Below are 18533 nucleotides of genomic sequence, written 5' to 3' on the forward strand. Positions count from 1 at the left end.
CCTGCCCAAAGGTAGCAACCATCTCTACGTCACGGTCGCCGATGGGTCAAACCATACCTACAAGATTGAATGCAGACCCAAGGGGTGGAAAGAGATCACTCTCGGCAGGGGATGGCAAAGGTTCTATCGTGAATACAAGCTACAACCATCTAACATTCTGCTGTTCAAGCACAAGGGCAGAGACGACTTCAGCGTTCGCATCTTTCAGTCACCGGGTGTCGAGAGGACGTATGCTACATCCGGTGAAGAAGTCGTCGACATCACACCCCAGAAGGTTCGACGGATCCGTACACGCGCTCCTGAAGCGCCCCGGCGTCGAACGGGGTGCATCAATGTCCCCAGGAGCGCAGCTGCAGCTGAGGTGGAGCAGACATTTCGGTCCAAGCACCCCTTCTTCATCATGCACATCACGAAAAGGCTGTTGGGCACCCACTTCCTGGTAATGGCTTTCCCTCTCCACTGTATATACACGTGTTACGTTGTTTAACTTTTGGGACCGCATTATCTGTTTTGTTCCCCTGCTGTGCCCTCTATTAAAAGTTATGTGGCGGCCTATACCTGCTCTACATAAAGTGTTGTTCTTTCGATGGTCCTTACTTTGTTGGCATGTGTGCCCTTCTACATAAAGTGTTGTTCCTCTGCATGCTAATTGTTCATCATGCCATCGTCAGTAGTTGTCGTTTCATTCTGTTTGACTGCATGCACATTGCATTCATGATACACATCTCCTTAACTTCATCTCCTTCTCCATTTTGCTTTGCCCAGCCAAATGTGCCGCACTTTGGAGACGACGTCAACGATTGTGTCATGGTCACTCTCAGATCGGGCGAGATCTCCGTCCGGGCCGTCTACAGCAAATACGGGGGCAAGAGAAGGCGCAATTGTGGGGCCATTAGCCAAGGGTGGGTGTGTTTCTTGCGCAAGTGTAACATAAGTGTGCCCAAGCTGGCCGTCTTTGAGATCTCCTGTACCCACCCAGAAGTGGAGCTGTTGGTCCAATTTGTTGATTTTGAATGAATCCAACTGGGTTGATGGACTAGCTGACCATGTTATTTTGGATTGCCTTTTCTGATTTGGCAACAACTTTTTCTGTTCTGATTGTTGATGTCTTGCAACTGCTAGACTTAACTCTTTTTGTACATGATACAATCTTATGACCGGTGTAATTAAGAACTTTTCAAAATATCAGTGTTCCTTAGATTACTTTACAATTCCAATTCACACAGCAGCATGGATGCTCTCTACACTAATTTGCAATTTCAATTCATACAGCACCATGGATGCTCTACAATAATTTCCAGTTTAAATATAGAGCGTTACAAAATAAAGTCATATAACGGCCTGGATATGGTCAAATTGGAAGTATAACAATCCAAAACAGTTTTCTATAGCTACCTATTGTTTGTCCAAACATAGAACATCACGCATGATCTTCTAAGAAATTAAAACACCTGCTGCATCACCAAACCTTTGCCTGATTTAAAGACCCACGTTCCCACTGGATTTAGCTGTGAGCGCACTAAAAATAATGAATGGTTACCAAATTGTGCCCTGTCAATCATAACCCTCGTCCAAGGCAACGTCCGATGCATCGTCCCATGCCAGATACAACGATACTTTCAGTTAGCCATGAACTAGGAATCGATGAACAGTAATACATTAATTGAAAAAGATGACTAAACAAATTTGTTGGCAAAGTCTTACCTCATCCTCCGCAGACGAGTCCTCCCTTGTACCAGTTTCACCTTCGCCCTCACCACTAAAGTAGGATGCACCCTCTTGTGTGTTCATTCTGCTGTTGGGATTTAAGTGGTAGGAAACTCGATCATGCCCTGTCCGGCGACAAAGAACGCACCTCTGCACCCCTTCATCGTTTCCTTTATTTGCCTCTTTCGACACCGCACCAACTCGTGCGGTGAAAAGGACCACCATACTAGACCATTTATCTAGTTTTAACAACACTTTTAATAGCCCAACACTTGAGCCCAGCATTGGTTTCAGAAAAAATGTGCATCTCAGGGAAAAAAAATCCAGAGGCCCATCACGATTGACCAAAGTTCAACCAACTGTCTTCTAACCTAACCCGCCCGACCCGTAACACCATCGGCTTCTCCTTCGTCGTCCTGTCGCCCACCATTCCCGCGCCGCTTCGATCCTTCCTTGTTGGGCGTCTCCGGCAAATCCAGGCATCTAGCCGAAACATCACTCATTGTTATCCGACGGTGACCGTTTCCAGCTCCGGCGAGGACGCTATACAGATCTTCATCCTCCGAACCAACGAGTCACGACAGAGGCCGCATTTCAGAGAGCAGGCAGCTTTCCAGTGTGGCTCCGCGAGAGAAAGCTTCCTGCAACTCGGTTACTCCATTGACGGGTCAGTGATGGATCGCAGCTTATATTGTATGCGTCAAACGACGTCCACGGCGCCTTTGCTTCCCTCTCAGCCCTCCTCTATCATGTCTGATTTGGCGTTAAACAGAATCACTAAACAGCCATTAATTTAGTTCTTAAAACATGATAAACTAATTCTACATAAACCCAACTAATTTTTTATTGTAACAAAAATAACCACCTACAAAGTGAAATTTGCAAACTAACCCCTCTGATACACCTACACAACTAACCAATCATAGGAGGAGAGAGAAAGAGTAATCTCTACCATTGGATTAAAAAAACAGAGAGATCCGACGGCCATCCTCAAATGGCGCACCAATCAGCCAAACATAAACATCATGTGCACTGGTGTGCCAAAGCGGTTCGGCACACCGAATCCGTCCCCGTAAGACAAACGTTTAGTTTCAAAGACACAAACGCCGAAAGGATACATTTGGACATGTTTATTATTTATTTATTGAGATATAAATTTTGGGTAAATATGTTGATATATAAATGTACACAAAATATATATATTTATTATTTTTTAAAATATTAAAATACAGAAATACAATTAATTATACATAATTTTTTATACTTTTATTTTTTATTAATTTTACATCATTAATTTTATACTTTTATTTTTTATTAATTTTTTATATTTTAATTATTATTAATTTTTATAAAATATAATTTTTTAATTTTGTTATGTCTTATTTAATATTTTATTAAATACAATATACATACATTAATAATTTATGTCTATATTTTTAATGTTTATATTTTTGTGTCTAAAAAAAAAAAACAAACGCTACCTGGAAGCCTTGTGGCTATTGGCTAAGATTCAGGATTTTTTTGAAGATGAGAGGTTCAATTTTTCAATAGTGCAAAAAGAAGTAAAATGTGGAGTTTGAACTAAGAAAATTTAATATACACACATTTCTTAATTCACGATGTATTTAAGAAATTTTTGTAATATATTATTGATCAAGTTTTTGTGCAGCCTTTTAAAATTTAAGATATTTAGAAACGATTTAGTTTTTGACCAACTTGGGACCTATATTCAATTTTGCCTTTTGGCCTTTTTGGTTTTGTGACTTTTGTCTTCTGCAAACAACTTGGCGGCACTACCTTTTCAGAAATCGACATGATCAGCGGATTCAGATCAGTGTGATTCTAATTAAAGCTTAGTTTAATAAAATTTTTATTTTTTAAAAGTAATTTCTAAAAATTAATTTTTAAAATTAGTTTTTTTAAAAATTATAATATTTATATTTAGTAAATTAAATTAAAAATAATTTTTAATAAATATATAAACAATAATAAATATGTTTAGTAAAATAGTTTTTAAAATTTAAAAATACTATAATAAATATTAATGTAAAAATTAAATTTAAATATCAATTAATGTATAAGGTTATATTAAATTTTTTAATTTTAATAAGTATAAGTTAATTTTTAAAAAAATTTCTTTAAATACTTTCAAAAAGCACCTCTAAACATAAATACATAAAGTCACCAAAAAAAAAATAAATATATATATGAACTTTTTATTTACCAAACGTAAAACAAAATGTTTCTATTTTAAAAAGGACAAACATCCTTTTAAATTTTTTTATCAAATCGAGCCTAAGTATATATATGCATAATATATTGGGCCACAAAATAAATTAGAAATTATAATTTTCTAATATTTACTTCAATCAATAATTATGTGGGATCCTAATTATGTTTGACATACAACAAATAAGAATTCAATTTTTGGAAAGACCAGAGGGGGGGTTAAAAAATTGTTTATTGTTGACTCAAATATAAATGTAAACGAAAAATGTTAGTCATTTAATATTTGTTAATTTTATATATAAATATTAATTATTTATTATCACATCAATAAAAATAATTAATTTTAAATTTCATGTTTAAAAGGTCATTTAAACACTAAATCAGATTAGATGACATTGTATAAGTCTTTTACTAACAAAGTAAACTTATATAAAATAATTTAGTCAATAAAATTCTTTCTTTTTAATTTTGAGGTAATTACACAAAAATTGAGTTCAAACTTCAAAATCCCTAATTAAACTGTGGTAACTTTTAATGTAACCACGATTCCTAGCTAGTGCAAATATAGGAGTGTATCACTCTGATTCCAAAATCTGTTTTTAATTTTTCATTTCTCATTCACAAAGAATATAATCACTGGCTTTTCAAGAACTATGTCATTTCCCTACAAAAATGGTAGAATAGGATTTCAACTATATTCCAGTGTGGATCCAAATTTTAAAATTATTTTTTATACGAAAAAGCAAGTGATATTTTTACAGAATATTATTTAGAGTGTTTTTTAATATTGTTGATGTATAAAAAAAAAAATTCAACACCCTCCATTGCCTCTTCCGTGTAGCATGTATGTCACATTGTTGATTGCACGCCCTCCATGCGTGTTGTGTTGTGTCAGCATAATTGTAATATTCATTTACACTTAATTACACTAAATTAGTCTATTTTCATCTAAATTATCTAAAAAAATTTATATTTTTTAGATCTAAATTTTTTGAATTTTTTTTATCTATTGTGTTAAATACTGCTATGACCATACAAAAAAGAATTATGTTATGTGTATATTAAAATTAGTCACTAAAATCAGCCACTAATATAAAATACATGTTATAATATAAATACACATTAAAAATAAATTAAACCACACATGTATTTATATACAAATACATTAATGGCTGATTTTAGTGATTGATTTTAGTGTACAAATAACATTTTCCTTTAAAAAATTATTGACATTTTGTGCTTTTACAATTAAAATTATATTTTTTAACAAAATGTCAATAACATTTTGTGCTACTACCACAATTATATAAAATATTAAAATAATCAAATATTTTTGTATTTCACATTAAAATTATCCATATATAAAAATTTTAGCCAAAATTTTCAACTATTTTTGGGATCTATAGAATTTCCCAAAACAAATGTAATTTCATTCGAATAAAATAAAAAAATTATATTCAAAATATTTTTTTTTGAACTAACAAAAGCTCAACACCATACAGTGGAGCAAAAGTCATGTGCTACATAAATAAATAAAGAAAACAAAACCATAAAGCTTGTCATCGCCTGCACTGCTCTGAACAACCACTAGGATTACTGTCAGTCCAATCTTTGTAACTCAGAAGCGTTCTCTGCTGTATGAGGTCAACACTTGCCACTGTATTGTTGAATATCCTACCATTCCGTTCCAACCAGATGTTCCAAATCACTGCAAAGAACCCAGTCAACCACCGCTTCTGTTCCTGTTTACTTGTGTGCAACCCAGTCCAGCCCTCAAACAACCCTTTAATGGTACCCGGCATAGCCCACTTCCTACCAACTGACTGCAACCAACAGCCCCACACTTGCCATGCTATATCACACGTAAGAAAGAGATGCTCAACAGATTCTATCTCCTTATTACAGAGCACACAAAGAGTATCACTGTGAGGAATCACGCCTAGCCTACTCAACCTGTCTTTGGTGTTGACCCTACCAACAAGTACAAACCAGCCAAAGAACTCAATCCTCGGAGGCACCACTCCTTTCCACAATGAACTTGTGAAACTATAGCTTGTGATCGCTGCCGGCAAATTCTCCGATTGAAGTACCCGCACAAAAGAGTTAGTAGAAAACACACCCTTGCTATCAAACTTCCAGACCACATTATCCTCCATACCCTGTGACAGCTTTACTGGCCGTAACCTCTCATGCAGCTGGTGGACAAGTTCCAGCTCCCATTGGAACAGTTCTCTCCTCCATTGGAAATTCCATATCCACTCCAAACCATCCCAAAAACCACAATCCCCTACGACAACTCCCTGTTGGTTGGACACAGAAAAGAGTCTTGGAAACGCCACTTTCAGTGGCCCACCTTGCACCCAATTATCTTCCCAAAATAGGGTACTTCTTCCATTCCCTACCTCCATAGCCAGGCCAGTAACCAATTTATCCCTTATTCGCTGCTCTTTTATGTTTAGCTGGCATATGTCCTTCCAAGGCCCGCCTTTCGCCGGTATCTTCTGATTTACCAACATGACATCAGGGCTCAAGTTGTTACAGGAGCAAACAATTTTCTTCCATAAGGGGCAATCCTCCTTTGAGAACCGCCACCACCACTTAAACAAGAGTGCTGTGTTCCGAAGCACTGCATCCCCAACCCCCAAACCCCCGGCCTTCTTTGGAGCCTGAACCAATTCCCACTTAACTAACGGGATACCATCCTTTCCATCCCCCTTACCCCACATAAACCTCCTTTGCAAAGCAATCAGCTTGTCCGATACTGCCTTCGGCATCTTGTACAGACTTAAGTAATAAATTGGTAGGCTATTCAGTACCGACTTAATGAGGATAAGCTTGCCAGCTTTATTCAGTACCTTCGCTTTCCACAGGCTCAGCTTTTCTTCCACCTTCTCTATGACTGGTTTCCAAGTCTTCACTAGTCTCGGATTTGCACCTAGATAGATACCAAGGTATCTAACCGGTAGCACAGCTTGCTTGCACCCCAGAAGACCGCACGCCTGATCAACCCACTCCTCCGACCAGTAGTGGTTCAATTCGTCCGTTCCTGACAGCTTCCCCCACCATCCGATGCAACACATCAACCACTAACACAAACAGAAGGGGGGACAGGGGATCCCCTTGTCTTAGGCCCCTTTCCATGTTAAATGGTTTGGTTGGAGACCCATTCACTAGGACTGACATAGATGCCGTGCTCACACACTCTTTTATCCAAGCCCTCCATCTCTGGCCAAACCCCATCTTCTGAAGCACAATATCCACAAAGCTCCATCGGACTCTATCATACGCTTTTTGAAAATCAAGTTTGATAATTGCCGCCTTCTTCTTTCTCGTCTTGAGCCAATGGACCGTCTCACAGGCGATGAGCGCACCGTCATGGATTTTTCTACCCTTTACAAATGCCGTTTGGGTCTCTCCCACCAATCCTGGCATAACTAGCCGCATCCTTCTTACCAGAACCTTCGAAATTACCTTGTAGACACCGCCCACCATACTAATCGGCCTGAAGTCCTTGATTTCCTTAGCCCCCACAAACTTTGGAGCCAGCGTCACCCATGTGACGTTCACATCAGACGGTAATTCTGCCGTTTGGAAAAAGTTCATTACTGCTCCGGTGAACTCCTGCCCAATCTCTTCCCAACATTTCTTAATGAAATTCATGTTAAACCCATCACTCCCTGGGGCTTTAGAAGATTCACAATCCCATACTGCTTCCTTGATTTCCTCCACCGACGGCAACACCTCCAATGCCTCAGCCACATCCCTATCAATCTGATTCAGCAGCCCGTCACGAATACCAATCCTCGGAGCATACTCCTGGCGATATAGCTCCTTATAGAAACCCCGAATTGCATATTTTATCCTCACTGAGTTCCGCACTAACCTTCCCTGGATCACTAGAGCATCAATCCTGTTATGCCGCCTTCTGGCCGAAGCAATGTTATGAAAATATCTCGTATTCCTGTCCATGTCCCGCGCATGTTTGGATCGAGACATCTGCTTCCAGTGTATTTCCTTCCTGATATACCACTTTTTACAAGAGCTCACCAAAGCCTTTCTTCTAGCCTCCGTCGTATCATCATAGATCCCATCACTAACCTGGATATCAAGCTTCTTTATTTCATCCTCAAACCTCAGCAGTCTACTGTCCATATCACAGAAGTTGTCTTTGTGCCATTGCCTCAATGGCACTGTCAATGACTTCAGTTTACCAATGAAGGGAGCATCGCCCAGGTTCCTCCATTCATCTCTCACCATCCTCAGGAAGCCCTCATGGGTAAACCAGGAATCCAAGCTCCGAAAAGGTCGCGGGCCCCCTCGAATCCTAGTATCCTCCACAATTAACGGGCAATGATCTGACAGTCCCCTCGGACCACCTTTCACCCAAAGGTCAGGAAACTCCTCCACCCACTCAACAGAAACCAGCACCCTATCAATTCGACTACAGGCTTGACCCCGAAACCATGTGAACTTCCCATCTGACAGAGGTAAATCCACCAACTGCATGTCCTGAACCCAACTCTTAAACTCTTCCGCTGAAGCTGAGAGACTCGTCCCCCCTTTCCTATCCTCCACCTGCAAAATCTCATTGAAATCTCCTAGCAAGAACAGGGGGACTTGGCACAGTCCCGCAATATAGCTCAATTCTTCCCAAACCAATCGATTTTCTTCCCTCGCATGCGCTCCATACACCAAACAGAAAACACAATGAAAATTATTTTTTGTTAACACTCCTTCAATGCACAACCACCGCTCTCCTTTATAACAATTACTAGCCTGAAACATCAAGTCATCCCACATCAATAAAAGTCCTCCAGCGGCCCCATTAGATTCCACAAACTCCCATCCTACCGTATTGTTCCCCCAAATTCTTGCAACATCAAATTTCGATATCACCTCCCTTTTCGTTTCAATCAAACCCAACATATTCAAATTATATTTTTTCTTCAAAGATTTCACCATACTTATTTTCCCATCCCCCCTCAATCCCCTAATATTCCAACAACTCACAATCATTTAAACAAAGAGCTGTTCACCTTATGTTTGTTCTTCGGACGACTCCTTCTTGCCTTCGCTTTCTGTTTTGCCAATCTTCTCTTTGCTGCTATTTCATCATTTTGAGCTTTCAAAATACTCATGATATCCACATCTTCATCATACAGCACAGCACCAGATTCAACTGCCAGAGCCCAGGTCACTTCATTTTCATGCATCTGTTCCTCTCGTGAATCTTTGGCCACCTCCTCCTGATTTTGCTTGTTATGCCTCGCTTTGCCTATTCCTGGGCTAACCCCCTCTACAGGTGCTCCACCGTCGTCCGCCCCACCATATTCACAAACCATTGCTGTTCGGTTCACCTTCATGGACGCTACCTTCCCTCTCCCTCGGTCCAGCAACCCCGGTACCCCTACCCAGTCCACCTGCACCGGCACCAGACCCTCATCAATCTCGCACTCTCCAACCTGTACCCCCTCCCTGACCCCGAGCCCTGTCGGTTCGAGCACCTCTCTCCGCAAGCCCTCTGGCGCCGCATCGTCAATAGCTTTCGACAGTACCCCTACCCCGTCCACCTCCACCGGCACTAACCCCTCGGTTATCACGCTCACCCCTCCCTGCCTCCTCTCGTCGATCGCTGCAGGCTCACCCGCCCCCGCCGAGCCCATCGCAGTTCCCCGCAAATCAACCGGCGCCACAGCACTCGCCGCCATCGATGGGCTCTCCTCCATCGGCCCTAGTCGTTCAATTCTGCCACCTCCCTCTAGGGTTCCCGCCGCCTCACCCTCTTCACATTCCTGCGCTTCAGGCCAGCAAGCATGAGGAGATGTACTAACCCGCCTGCCCGATGCCCGACCCGTGCCAACATGAGCTGGGCCATCAGAAACATGCTTGTCCACCTCCTTACCCACGTGAGGCCCACTCTTCCTAGCCCTCCCCATGCACAGTTTTTCTAAGTCATGTGGCCCAACATCACTCTTGGTGGTACTTGGGCCTTCTGGAACCAAGCCCCACGTTACACCCCCCAAATTGTTATCTCCACTCTGGCCCACTTTACCCTGCTCCCTTAAAATTATATCCCCACCAAATTTATGCCCATCAGGAACCCTTCCTCCACCAGTACCATACACCTGTGTAACCGTTTTGTCAGACACCCCGTCGTCACAACCACCAAATCCCTGAGATATCGCTCCTCCATGATTCTCTGCACAACACACTAACTCAGTTCCCAGGCTAGGCGTTTGAATTTCAAAATGCGCAACGGTAGTATCATTCAACAACACTTCCGAATTTACTATTCTATCCTCCCCCATGTGAACCCGGTTGACCTCACCGGTGATTAGCTCCGCTGCCGGATCCGACTGTACCACCACTTGCTTCAACCTATTGTCCTCGTGTCCCTCAGCCCCATTCTTCTCGTATACCCCGTGGTTCTCCATTGAGTTTGTCGTCCCACCATCCTCCACACCCATCTCGGTCACAAGGATTGTAAACTCAGCATCCCCAACCGCAAGGTGAACCCTTTCTCGAACGACGCCAAACTCCTCAGTATCAACTTGGACTCTTCCAACCCGAAAAGAGGCTCCTTCTCCCGTTGGGACATCACACTGGATCACATCGCCCCACTGGCCGCCAATCGCTGTAAAGGTTTCCGGTGTCCAGACATGGAGAGGTACACCATAGCACTCCAACCACACCCTACGAGATACACAACGCTCTGATGCCTCCCATTTCCGAACCCTATGAAAGAATTGGAGCAGAGTATCCAGTTTGAACGTGAAAGCCTCATCCGCATGCTGCACCGTATCAAAAGTAAGCAACACTTTAGCCACTCCGATCTCCCTAATATCCACCACATGATGCATATTTGTGGGTAGAGTTCGTCTCAACGACTTCACGTCCGCCGGTTTCAACGTAGTCCCTACTAAACTCCTCCCCAACCAAACCATGTTCTCTGCCCCTAGAGCAACTTCAACCCTTCTCAGACCCTCATGTCCCTGCTGTTTTGGTGGTGAAACGCGGACCGGCAATTCAGGCATCTCAAGGGTAGCCATCACCTCTGCACCGTTAAGAACTCCCTCCGTGTTCCTATTCAGCTGCGGACTATCAGCCCCCTGTATCCCTTGGGACCCCGCTTGCCACGACCGTCGGAACTTGGCTTCCCCCACGGACACAATTTTCCCCCGCAATCGGAAATTGTTCATTTCTGCTATAGCCTTTAGAGCACCCCCTTTCGTCGTGTATCGAACAAATGCAAATAGGTATACCATGGTGTTCTTGCTTTTCCGGCACAAATAGATATCATTAATCCATCCCGTCCAACCAAACAGCTGATGCAACTCCTTCCTGGAGATATCCTCCGGCAAATTGTCCACGAACACTGTAAAAGACTCCTTCTCCAAACGATGATATGCTTCTCGATTCCAGACTCGGGGATCTTTGTCTCCCTTTATTTTTAATAATTGAATCAGAAATTAAAATATCACCGGCTTTTGTGACCAAAAACAGAAAAATCTTGGTCTTCATCAAGGTGATCCCACATTCTCACACAATCAATCCAGTTATTGCAATTTGCAAACAACTAAAGCACCAGGGTCCCAGATCCAGTTCATTGGCTTTTAGATTTTTTTTTAAGTATATATTTTTTTACTACATATATAATCAGTCAATGAGATGCAAAATAAATTGTGTATAATTTAAAAAAAAATACTTTTTATTATATATAATTTTGTAAAAAAATAATTTGTTATTTTTAAGATTTAAACTCAATTTTTAATTCATAATCTTGATTAATTTCATATTATTATTTTATTTACTTTAATATATAAAAAAATTTAGATTAATACATATATTATTTATATATAGAATAAAGTATATTTTTTATGTAAAGTTTGGCTCATTCTTAAACGCTCCTTGTTAAGTATGAAGTGTTGCATACCTTATGAATTCGTTAAATCTAAACTCTTTATTTGTTATATTTTATTTGAATGGTTTGGATTTAAAAAGGTAACCTATTAATCAGGTTAATCATTTCTTACAAGTTTTAGAATTTTTTTATAAATCTCAGATATTGGGCTGAAGTTTAAAATAAAATAATAGTATATAAATATTAAAAATAACATGTCTGTAAAAAAAAATTATTGGACTTTAGAATTAAAATAAATAATACATAAAAAATAAGTTAAAAATTCATGTACTAAATCTAGAAAAAAAATTAAATAATATTAAAATTTTAATAAATTTTGTTTTGTGTGAAATAAAATTATAATATTGAATATAAAATAAAAAATTGTGTTATATATATATTTTATGTATATAATATTAAAATTTAAATAAATTTTGTTTTATGTGAAATAAAATTATAATATTAAATATAAATACAATGATAAAAATTTTTGTATATATATATATATATAATTTTATTTTGTAAGAAACAAAATTAAAACATTAAATATGAATAGAATAATAAAAGATTTTGTATTATATTAATTTAATTAAAAAAACCATATATATAACATAAAAAGCAAACAAATATATAATAATTTTATTTTATGCAAAACAAAAATTTATATAATTTTTTATTAATAATTTTTTTATTGAAATATGTCATTTTACTATATTTATAATATATTATTTGGGATAATTATATTATTTTAGTTAATATATATTATTTAAAAAAATATTTAAAATTTATTATTTTGTATTAAGAATATTATTAAAAATATAATGTTAGTTTTTCTTAAAATAATACTTTTTTTTCTTTGGTTCAAATACTATGACAATAAAATTTTTTTACGTAACTGTGTCTACTCAATAAATATTATATTCATTTATTTTTATATAGTATGTAAAATAAATAATTAATGTTTAAAAAAGTTAATAAAAAAAGAAGTATTCTTTTTTTTTACCAACTTTTAGGTGAATATAGAGACTATGTCATTTGAATTATAACTCGTTGACAAAGAAAAAAATACTCCTAATTATATTTAAATAGAATAATTATTTATTAGGCTCATTCTTATACAAATAAAAATTTTTCTTAGTTTTATATCTGTAATATTTTATACCAATTAGCTTCAAAATTTAATTATTTTTTGAATAAATTAATAAAAAATAATACAAATAATTGTTTAAATAAAATTATATTTTAATTTTTCATTCTATTACGTACAAGTTGAGAATAATTTGAAATAAAAGATAATGGACTTGTTATAACTGTCATGTATTTTGTGCTTTGATTGCGTCATCATCTGAGAATCATGGCGCCTTCATGGAGACCGGTTCTTCTACAGAATCAGTTTGGAGTTAGTCAACTAGCAGCAGCGACACACAGCGTCTTCCTTTTCTATGACAGCAATATTTTTCGGCTTTGAAGGTCCATTTATGGTAGAGGTAGAATGAAGTGGGTTCAAGAGCGTCAAAATCTATGGCTGGATAGAACAATAGTAAAAACACCTGCTAGTAAACAAAACAGTGAAAATGCTTGAAGACATCACATCAACAATAACAGAGTAACGCAGGAATTCGATTAAATTTTTCTGAGTATTTTTTTGGTGTAAAAATAGTCCTCTGTTAAACGGAGCGAATTAGTTTTTTTTTGTTAGTGTCGGTTTGTTTGTTCACTCCATAACAAAAAAAAATAATAATAACAATAATAAATAAATGATCACTTTTGATAGTAGGTTAACTTTTAAAGAGTGCTGCACTCCCTACTTTATCTGGAGTGCACTAGCTTTTGCCGTAAAGTTTGTAAAAAATTTTAAAAATATTTTTTAATTTATTTTATTTTAATTTTGTTCTAAAAAATTTTTATTTGCATTAATTATACTACTAACAGATAAATTATTAAGAAACTTAGAACTAATTTAAGTATAATACTTGACAACTAAGAGTCAATGATAAAATTTTGTATTTAACCTATTTGTATTGAATGTTGTTCTTGTGAAGTTGTTGCTAAATTAGTTATAAGTTTTTTGAAAAATTAAATGTTAGAGATACATTTGATATAAATAGAAAATGTTTGAAACAAAATTGAAATAAAATAAAATTTAAAGATATTTTAAAAATTTTTGACAATTTTCAAAGACAAAAATTATATTTTATTCTTATATATAACAAAGTAAAATTCCTTTTCAACTTCTATCCATTTTTAATTTGGACAACCTGCATTCTACCAATTAAAAATGACAAATGGACCCTTGAATTTCAGTGTCAGTAGACACATCATCACTATCGATTAAAAAATGACAAATGACAAAATTTCACGAATTTTGCTGACATGTCATGTTAGGCTTTTGAGCAGGGGCGGAGCTAGAGTAATTTTTAGGAGGGGGCCAACATAAAAGTATAATATTAGAAGAAGAAAAAATTAAAATTAAGGGGCTAATATAAAAATTAATGACCTTTATACATTAAAATTTTTTATTTAGGGGGAGCCATTGCCCCCCTTCTCTAATACTTGCCTTCACCCCTGCTTTTGAGATAAACTGCACTTGACTGAGGTAGATGGTAATGATACATGTTACGTTAGGACAAATTGTTACCATTCACCTCAACTAAGTGCAGTATAACTCGAAACTCTAACGCCACTACAAGAAAAATACTGAATATCATCGAATTTAGTGTCGAACGTTAACAGTGGGTTTACCGATAGATTTGACCATAAATTTGTCAAGTAAAAAAGTTACTGTAGGATTCGATTTTTCGATAGTAAATTTGCTGGTAATATTTGGAGGAAAAAAATTAGCATGATCATTACCGTAAAAATTATCGACAAATTTATCCACCAGTAAAGCTCAATTAATGAATGTTGCGTTTTGGTCACGCGCAATGCATTACTGTTAGATTTATCCACCCATAAATTCGATGGTAAGTTTTTCCTAAATTAGAATCGTCCGCCCTTTCCCCTCATTTTGAAAGACTCACACACACTCTCTCTCTCTCTCTCTCTCTCTCTCTCTCTCTCTCTCTCTCTCTCTCTCTCTCTCTCTCTCTCTCTCTCTCTCTCTCTCTCTCTCTCTCTCTCTCTCTCTCTCTCTCTCTCTCTCTCTCTCTCTCTCTCTCTCTCTCTCTCTCTCTCTCCAACCCACCTCCGGCAGCCCCTTTGCCAACGCTGACACCACCAACAACCTCCAAAGACCGCATGGACTCCTTGTTTCGTATTGGTCGCCACCATTTTCGTTGCTTCTGCCATTGCTCCTTGTGTTGCCGGAGCTCCCTCCTTCTTCCCTCTAAGTAGGTTGTCCACCTCTCTTTTCGATTTTTATTTTGTAATTTGTTTGAAAAAAAATCCTAATGCAACCTATCAGTTGGTCACTGTCACCGCCACTACACCGTTCGTGCTGTCATTACGCTAGAAAAGTCCTTTGCGCCGCTACTATCTCCAGACAACTCATTCATTAGTTAGTTTAGAGTAGTTAAATCCTAAATCCTAATTTATGGTGTATCTCTCTGTTCTTGTTTTATTTTGATTTTGTTTTATTTTTATTGAATTTTAGGATTTGTTTTGCTTTTGTTTTTTTATTGTGATTTAGATTTTAGAATTTATTCTAGATTCATTATTTTATTTTAATTTTAAAATTTCTTATTCTGAATTTGTTATTTTTTGTTTTGATTTCTGTTTTGGTTTGTTCTTAAATTTTTGTGTTTCTGATTTTTGTATGATTTTTAATTTGTTCTTGATTTTTGGTTGAGATTTTTTGTGTAGTTCTCCAATTATTACTTGTTGTTCTTGGTTCTTAATTTTAGTTATACTTTGTCACTGTTAGAGTTTTCTATTGTATTTTTTTGTAATATTTTTGTAGTTTGAGACTTATATAATTACTTATTTAATTTTAATCTGTCTCTGTTTAGAACTAACATTCATATTGGCTTGGCAATAGAAGTTGATGTTCGTCTCTGTTTAGAACTAACATTCATATTGGCTTGGCAATAGAAGTTGATGTTCGTTGATGCCTGATTTGTGTACTAAAGCAATGACAACGGCTTTAGGTTTAATTTAATTTTCTAAGTTAATCTTAGCTAGATTGTTAAATTTTCGAGTTAATTGTTATCTTATTATTGATTGTTATTAATTTTTGAGTTTTTTGTTGTCTGAGTTAATTATTTTCTGATTTAATTAGTTGATTGTTGTTAATTTTCTAACTTAGTCTTATTTTGTTAATTTTTTGAGTTAATTATTGTTAATTTTCTGAGTTAATTGTTGTCTTATTATTGATTGTTGTTAATTTTTTGAATTTATTGTTATTTGAGTTAATTATTTTTGAGTAATTAATTAATTACTGTTACATCTCTGTGTTAATCTTAACTTGTTTAAATTATGAGTTAATTATTAATTTATTATTTATTATTGTTAATTTTTTAAATTTATTATTATCTAAATTAATTATTTTTTGAATTAATTAATTTGTATTTTTTGACTTATTAGTTTAGAAATTAATGAATTTAAATATTTAAAAAATTATATATTAAATTTTTTTAAAATATAAAATTTAAGTTTACCGTTGATTAAATTTTCCGATAATTATTAATTTAATTATTAATGACGGTAAAAATTATTGATAAAAATTTTTGAAGATAATTAGCAGCAGATAAAAAAATCCGTCAGAATTATCGAAAAAATTATATTGTCAAATTTATTCTGACAATAAATATATTATCACTAATTTTTTTTATAAATCTACCAATAAATCTAGTAGTATCCAACGAATTTGATATAGTGTTTAATATGTCAATAAAATATGTCAAATCTTGTCGATCACATTCACATCAGAGTTAATATGTGTAATGGAATTGAAGTTTAAGGACAATTTATCATTTTATAATCAATGGAATCCAAGTTATCCAAATTAAAAATAGATGGTGGTGAGAAAGATTTTAAAAGATTTTTTTATAATATATGTGTTCTTGTATTTTATAAGATTTTAAAATTTTTGTGTTGACGTGTTCTGTGTCGTATTGTGTTTCATATTCGTGTCAATGTCCGTGTATCATAGCTTGAATCAAACCATAATAAATTTAAATCATAAAAAATAACCAGAAGAGAGGCAAAAAATTACGAAACACAAAAAATGTATTGATATTTACTTTTTTAAAAAAAGTATCTCCCCAAACACTCAAAGTAATCAGGTCCAGAATGCAGAAGTGAAACAGAATTACAAAAGTGAAGTAGATCCACAACTGGAATGACGACCAAAAGTAGATTGGCAATCAAACGGTGACCAAAAACATAACGATGATGATGATTAACAGAGATAACGAACAGAGCAAAGAACAGAGGCGACGAACAGATGTGATGAGGTGAGCGGCAAAGAAGAAAAGAGAAACGACAAGAACAAAAGCACGGTTCAGCAAGGCATCTCAATAGCGATGGATGAGGCAGAGACGCAAATGCGTCGATGGAGGAGACGACGAACGCGACAATGAAAGGGACGACGACGCGATGATGGAGACGAGGAAGTAGACGTCTGAGGAACAATAGAGGAGACGCGACAATGAACGAGAAGCCAATGATGGAGGTGAACAACGGTGATGGATGTGGTCAAAAGTGAGCTTTGAGAAAGGGAGCTCTGAGCCTAAGAGAAGAAGAAATGTGAGTATGGGACTAGGTGAGAGAGGAGAGCAGTGCTGTATTAGGATTAATGGGTGTTTGGGTTAGGCATTATAAGAAATTCGTCGGATACCGTTGGATTTACCGGTAGATTTATCAAAAAATCAGCCGATAACTTTTTTACCGTCGGATTTAGCGCCGGAATAAATTCGACATTGTAAACCTCACCGGTAACTGTTTACTGGCTGATTTTTTTTGTCCGCCGCTAATTACCAGCAGATTTAGCGGTTTGATTGCAAAATTCTGGAACTTGTTACCGTCAAATTTGTCCCCGTTAATTCGACAGTAAACTTAAAATTTTAATTTAAAAAATATTTGAAAATTCAATATATAATTTTTTATATTTAAATTTAATAATTTCTAAACTAATAAAATTTAAAATTTTACAATGTCTTATAATAATTTGTCTATAATTTTTAGTTAAAAGTTACAAAAAAGTTTAAATATCAAAGTTTATTATTAAAAAAAAGAATGCAACTAAACAGAAAAATCAAATTTAAAATGTACCAAACCCTCAATTACAAAAATTGAACAAAATGGTATAAAACTATGGTCAACAACTATCCATGAATCTACAAAAAGAAAGAAGGATATCAATTGTTATGAAAAACGATACTAATTTATCAGACTCCACTATCAAATTGGGCAAATAGACAATGACAAAAAAGTTGCTGACGATTATTCAACTTGAGAAATATTATCTTGTCACCGTAGGATGGAGTGTGGTCCAGACTTAAAATGGGCCACATTCAATCTTAAGTGATGATGCGGTAAGACTTAACGAGTATACAAAATATTAGTCATCAAATCTCTTTCTTTTACCCATTTTTACTATTCAATACTAAAGAAAATTAAGGCTTGAAAAATTATCAGCATATTAAAGAAATGACTGTGTATTATCAATGATGTATGACTTATCCAGAGCGCACATATGAGTGCTATAACCACACATCTAATGTATATGCTTATTGCAAAAACACGAGCAATATTAAAC

Source organism: Arachis hypogaea, chromosome 7 (assembly GCF_003086295.3).
Source record: "Arachis hypogaea cultivar Tifrunner chromosome 7, arahy.Tifrunner.gnm2.J5K5, whole genome shotgun sequence".
Lineage (NCBI taxonomy): Eukaryota > Viridiplantae > Streptophyta > Magnoliopsida > Fabales > Fabaceae > Arachis > Arachis hypogaea.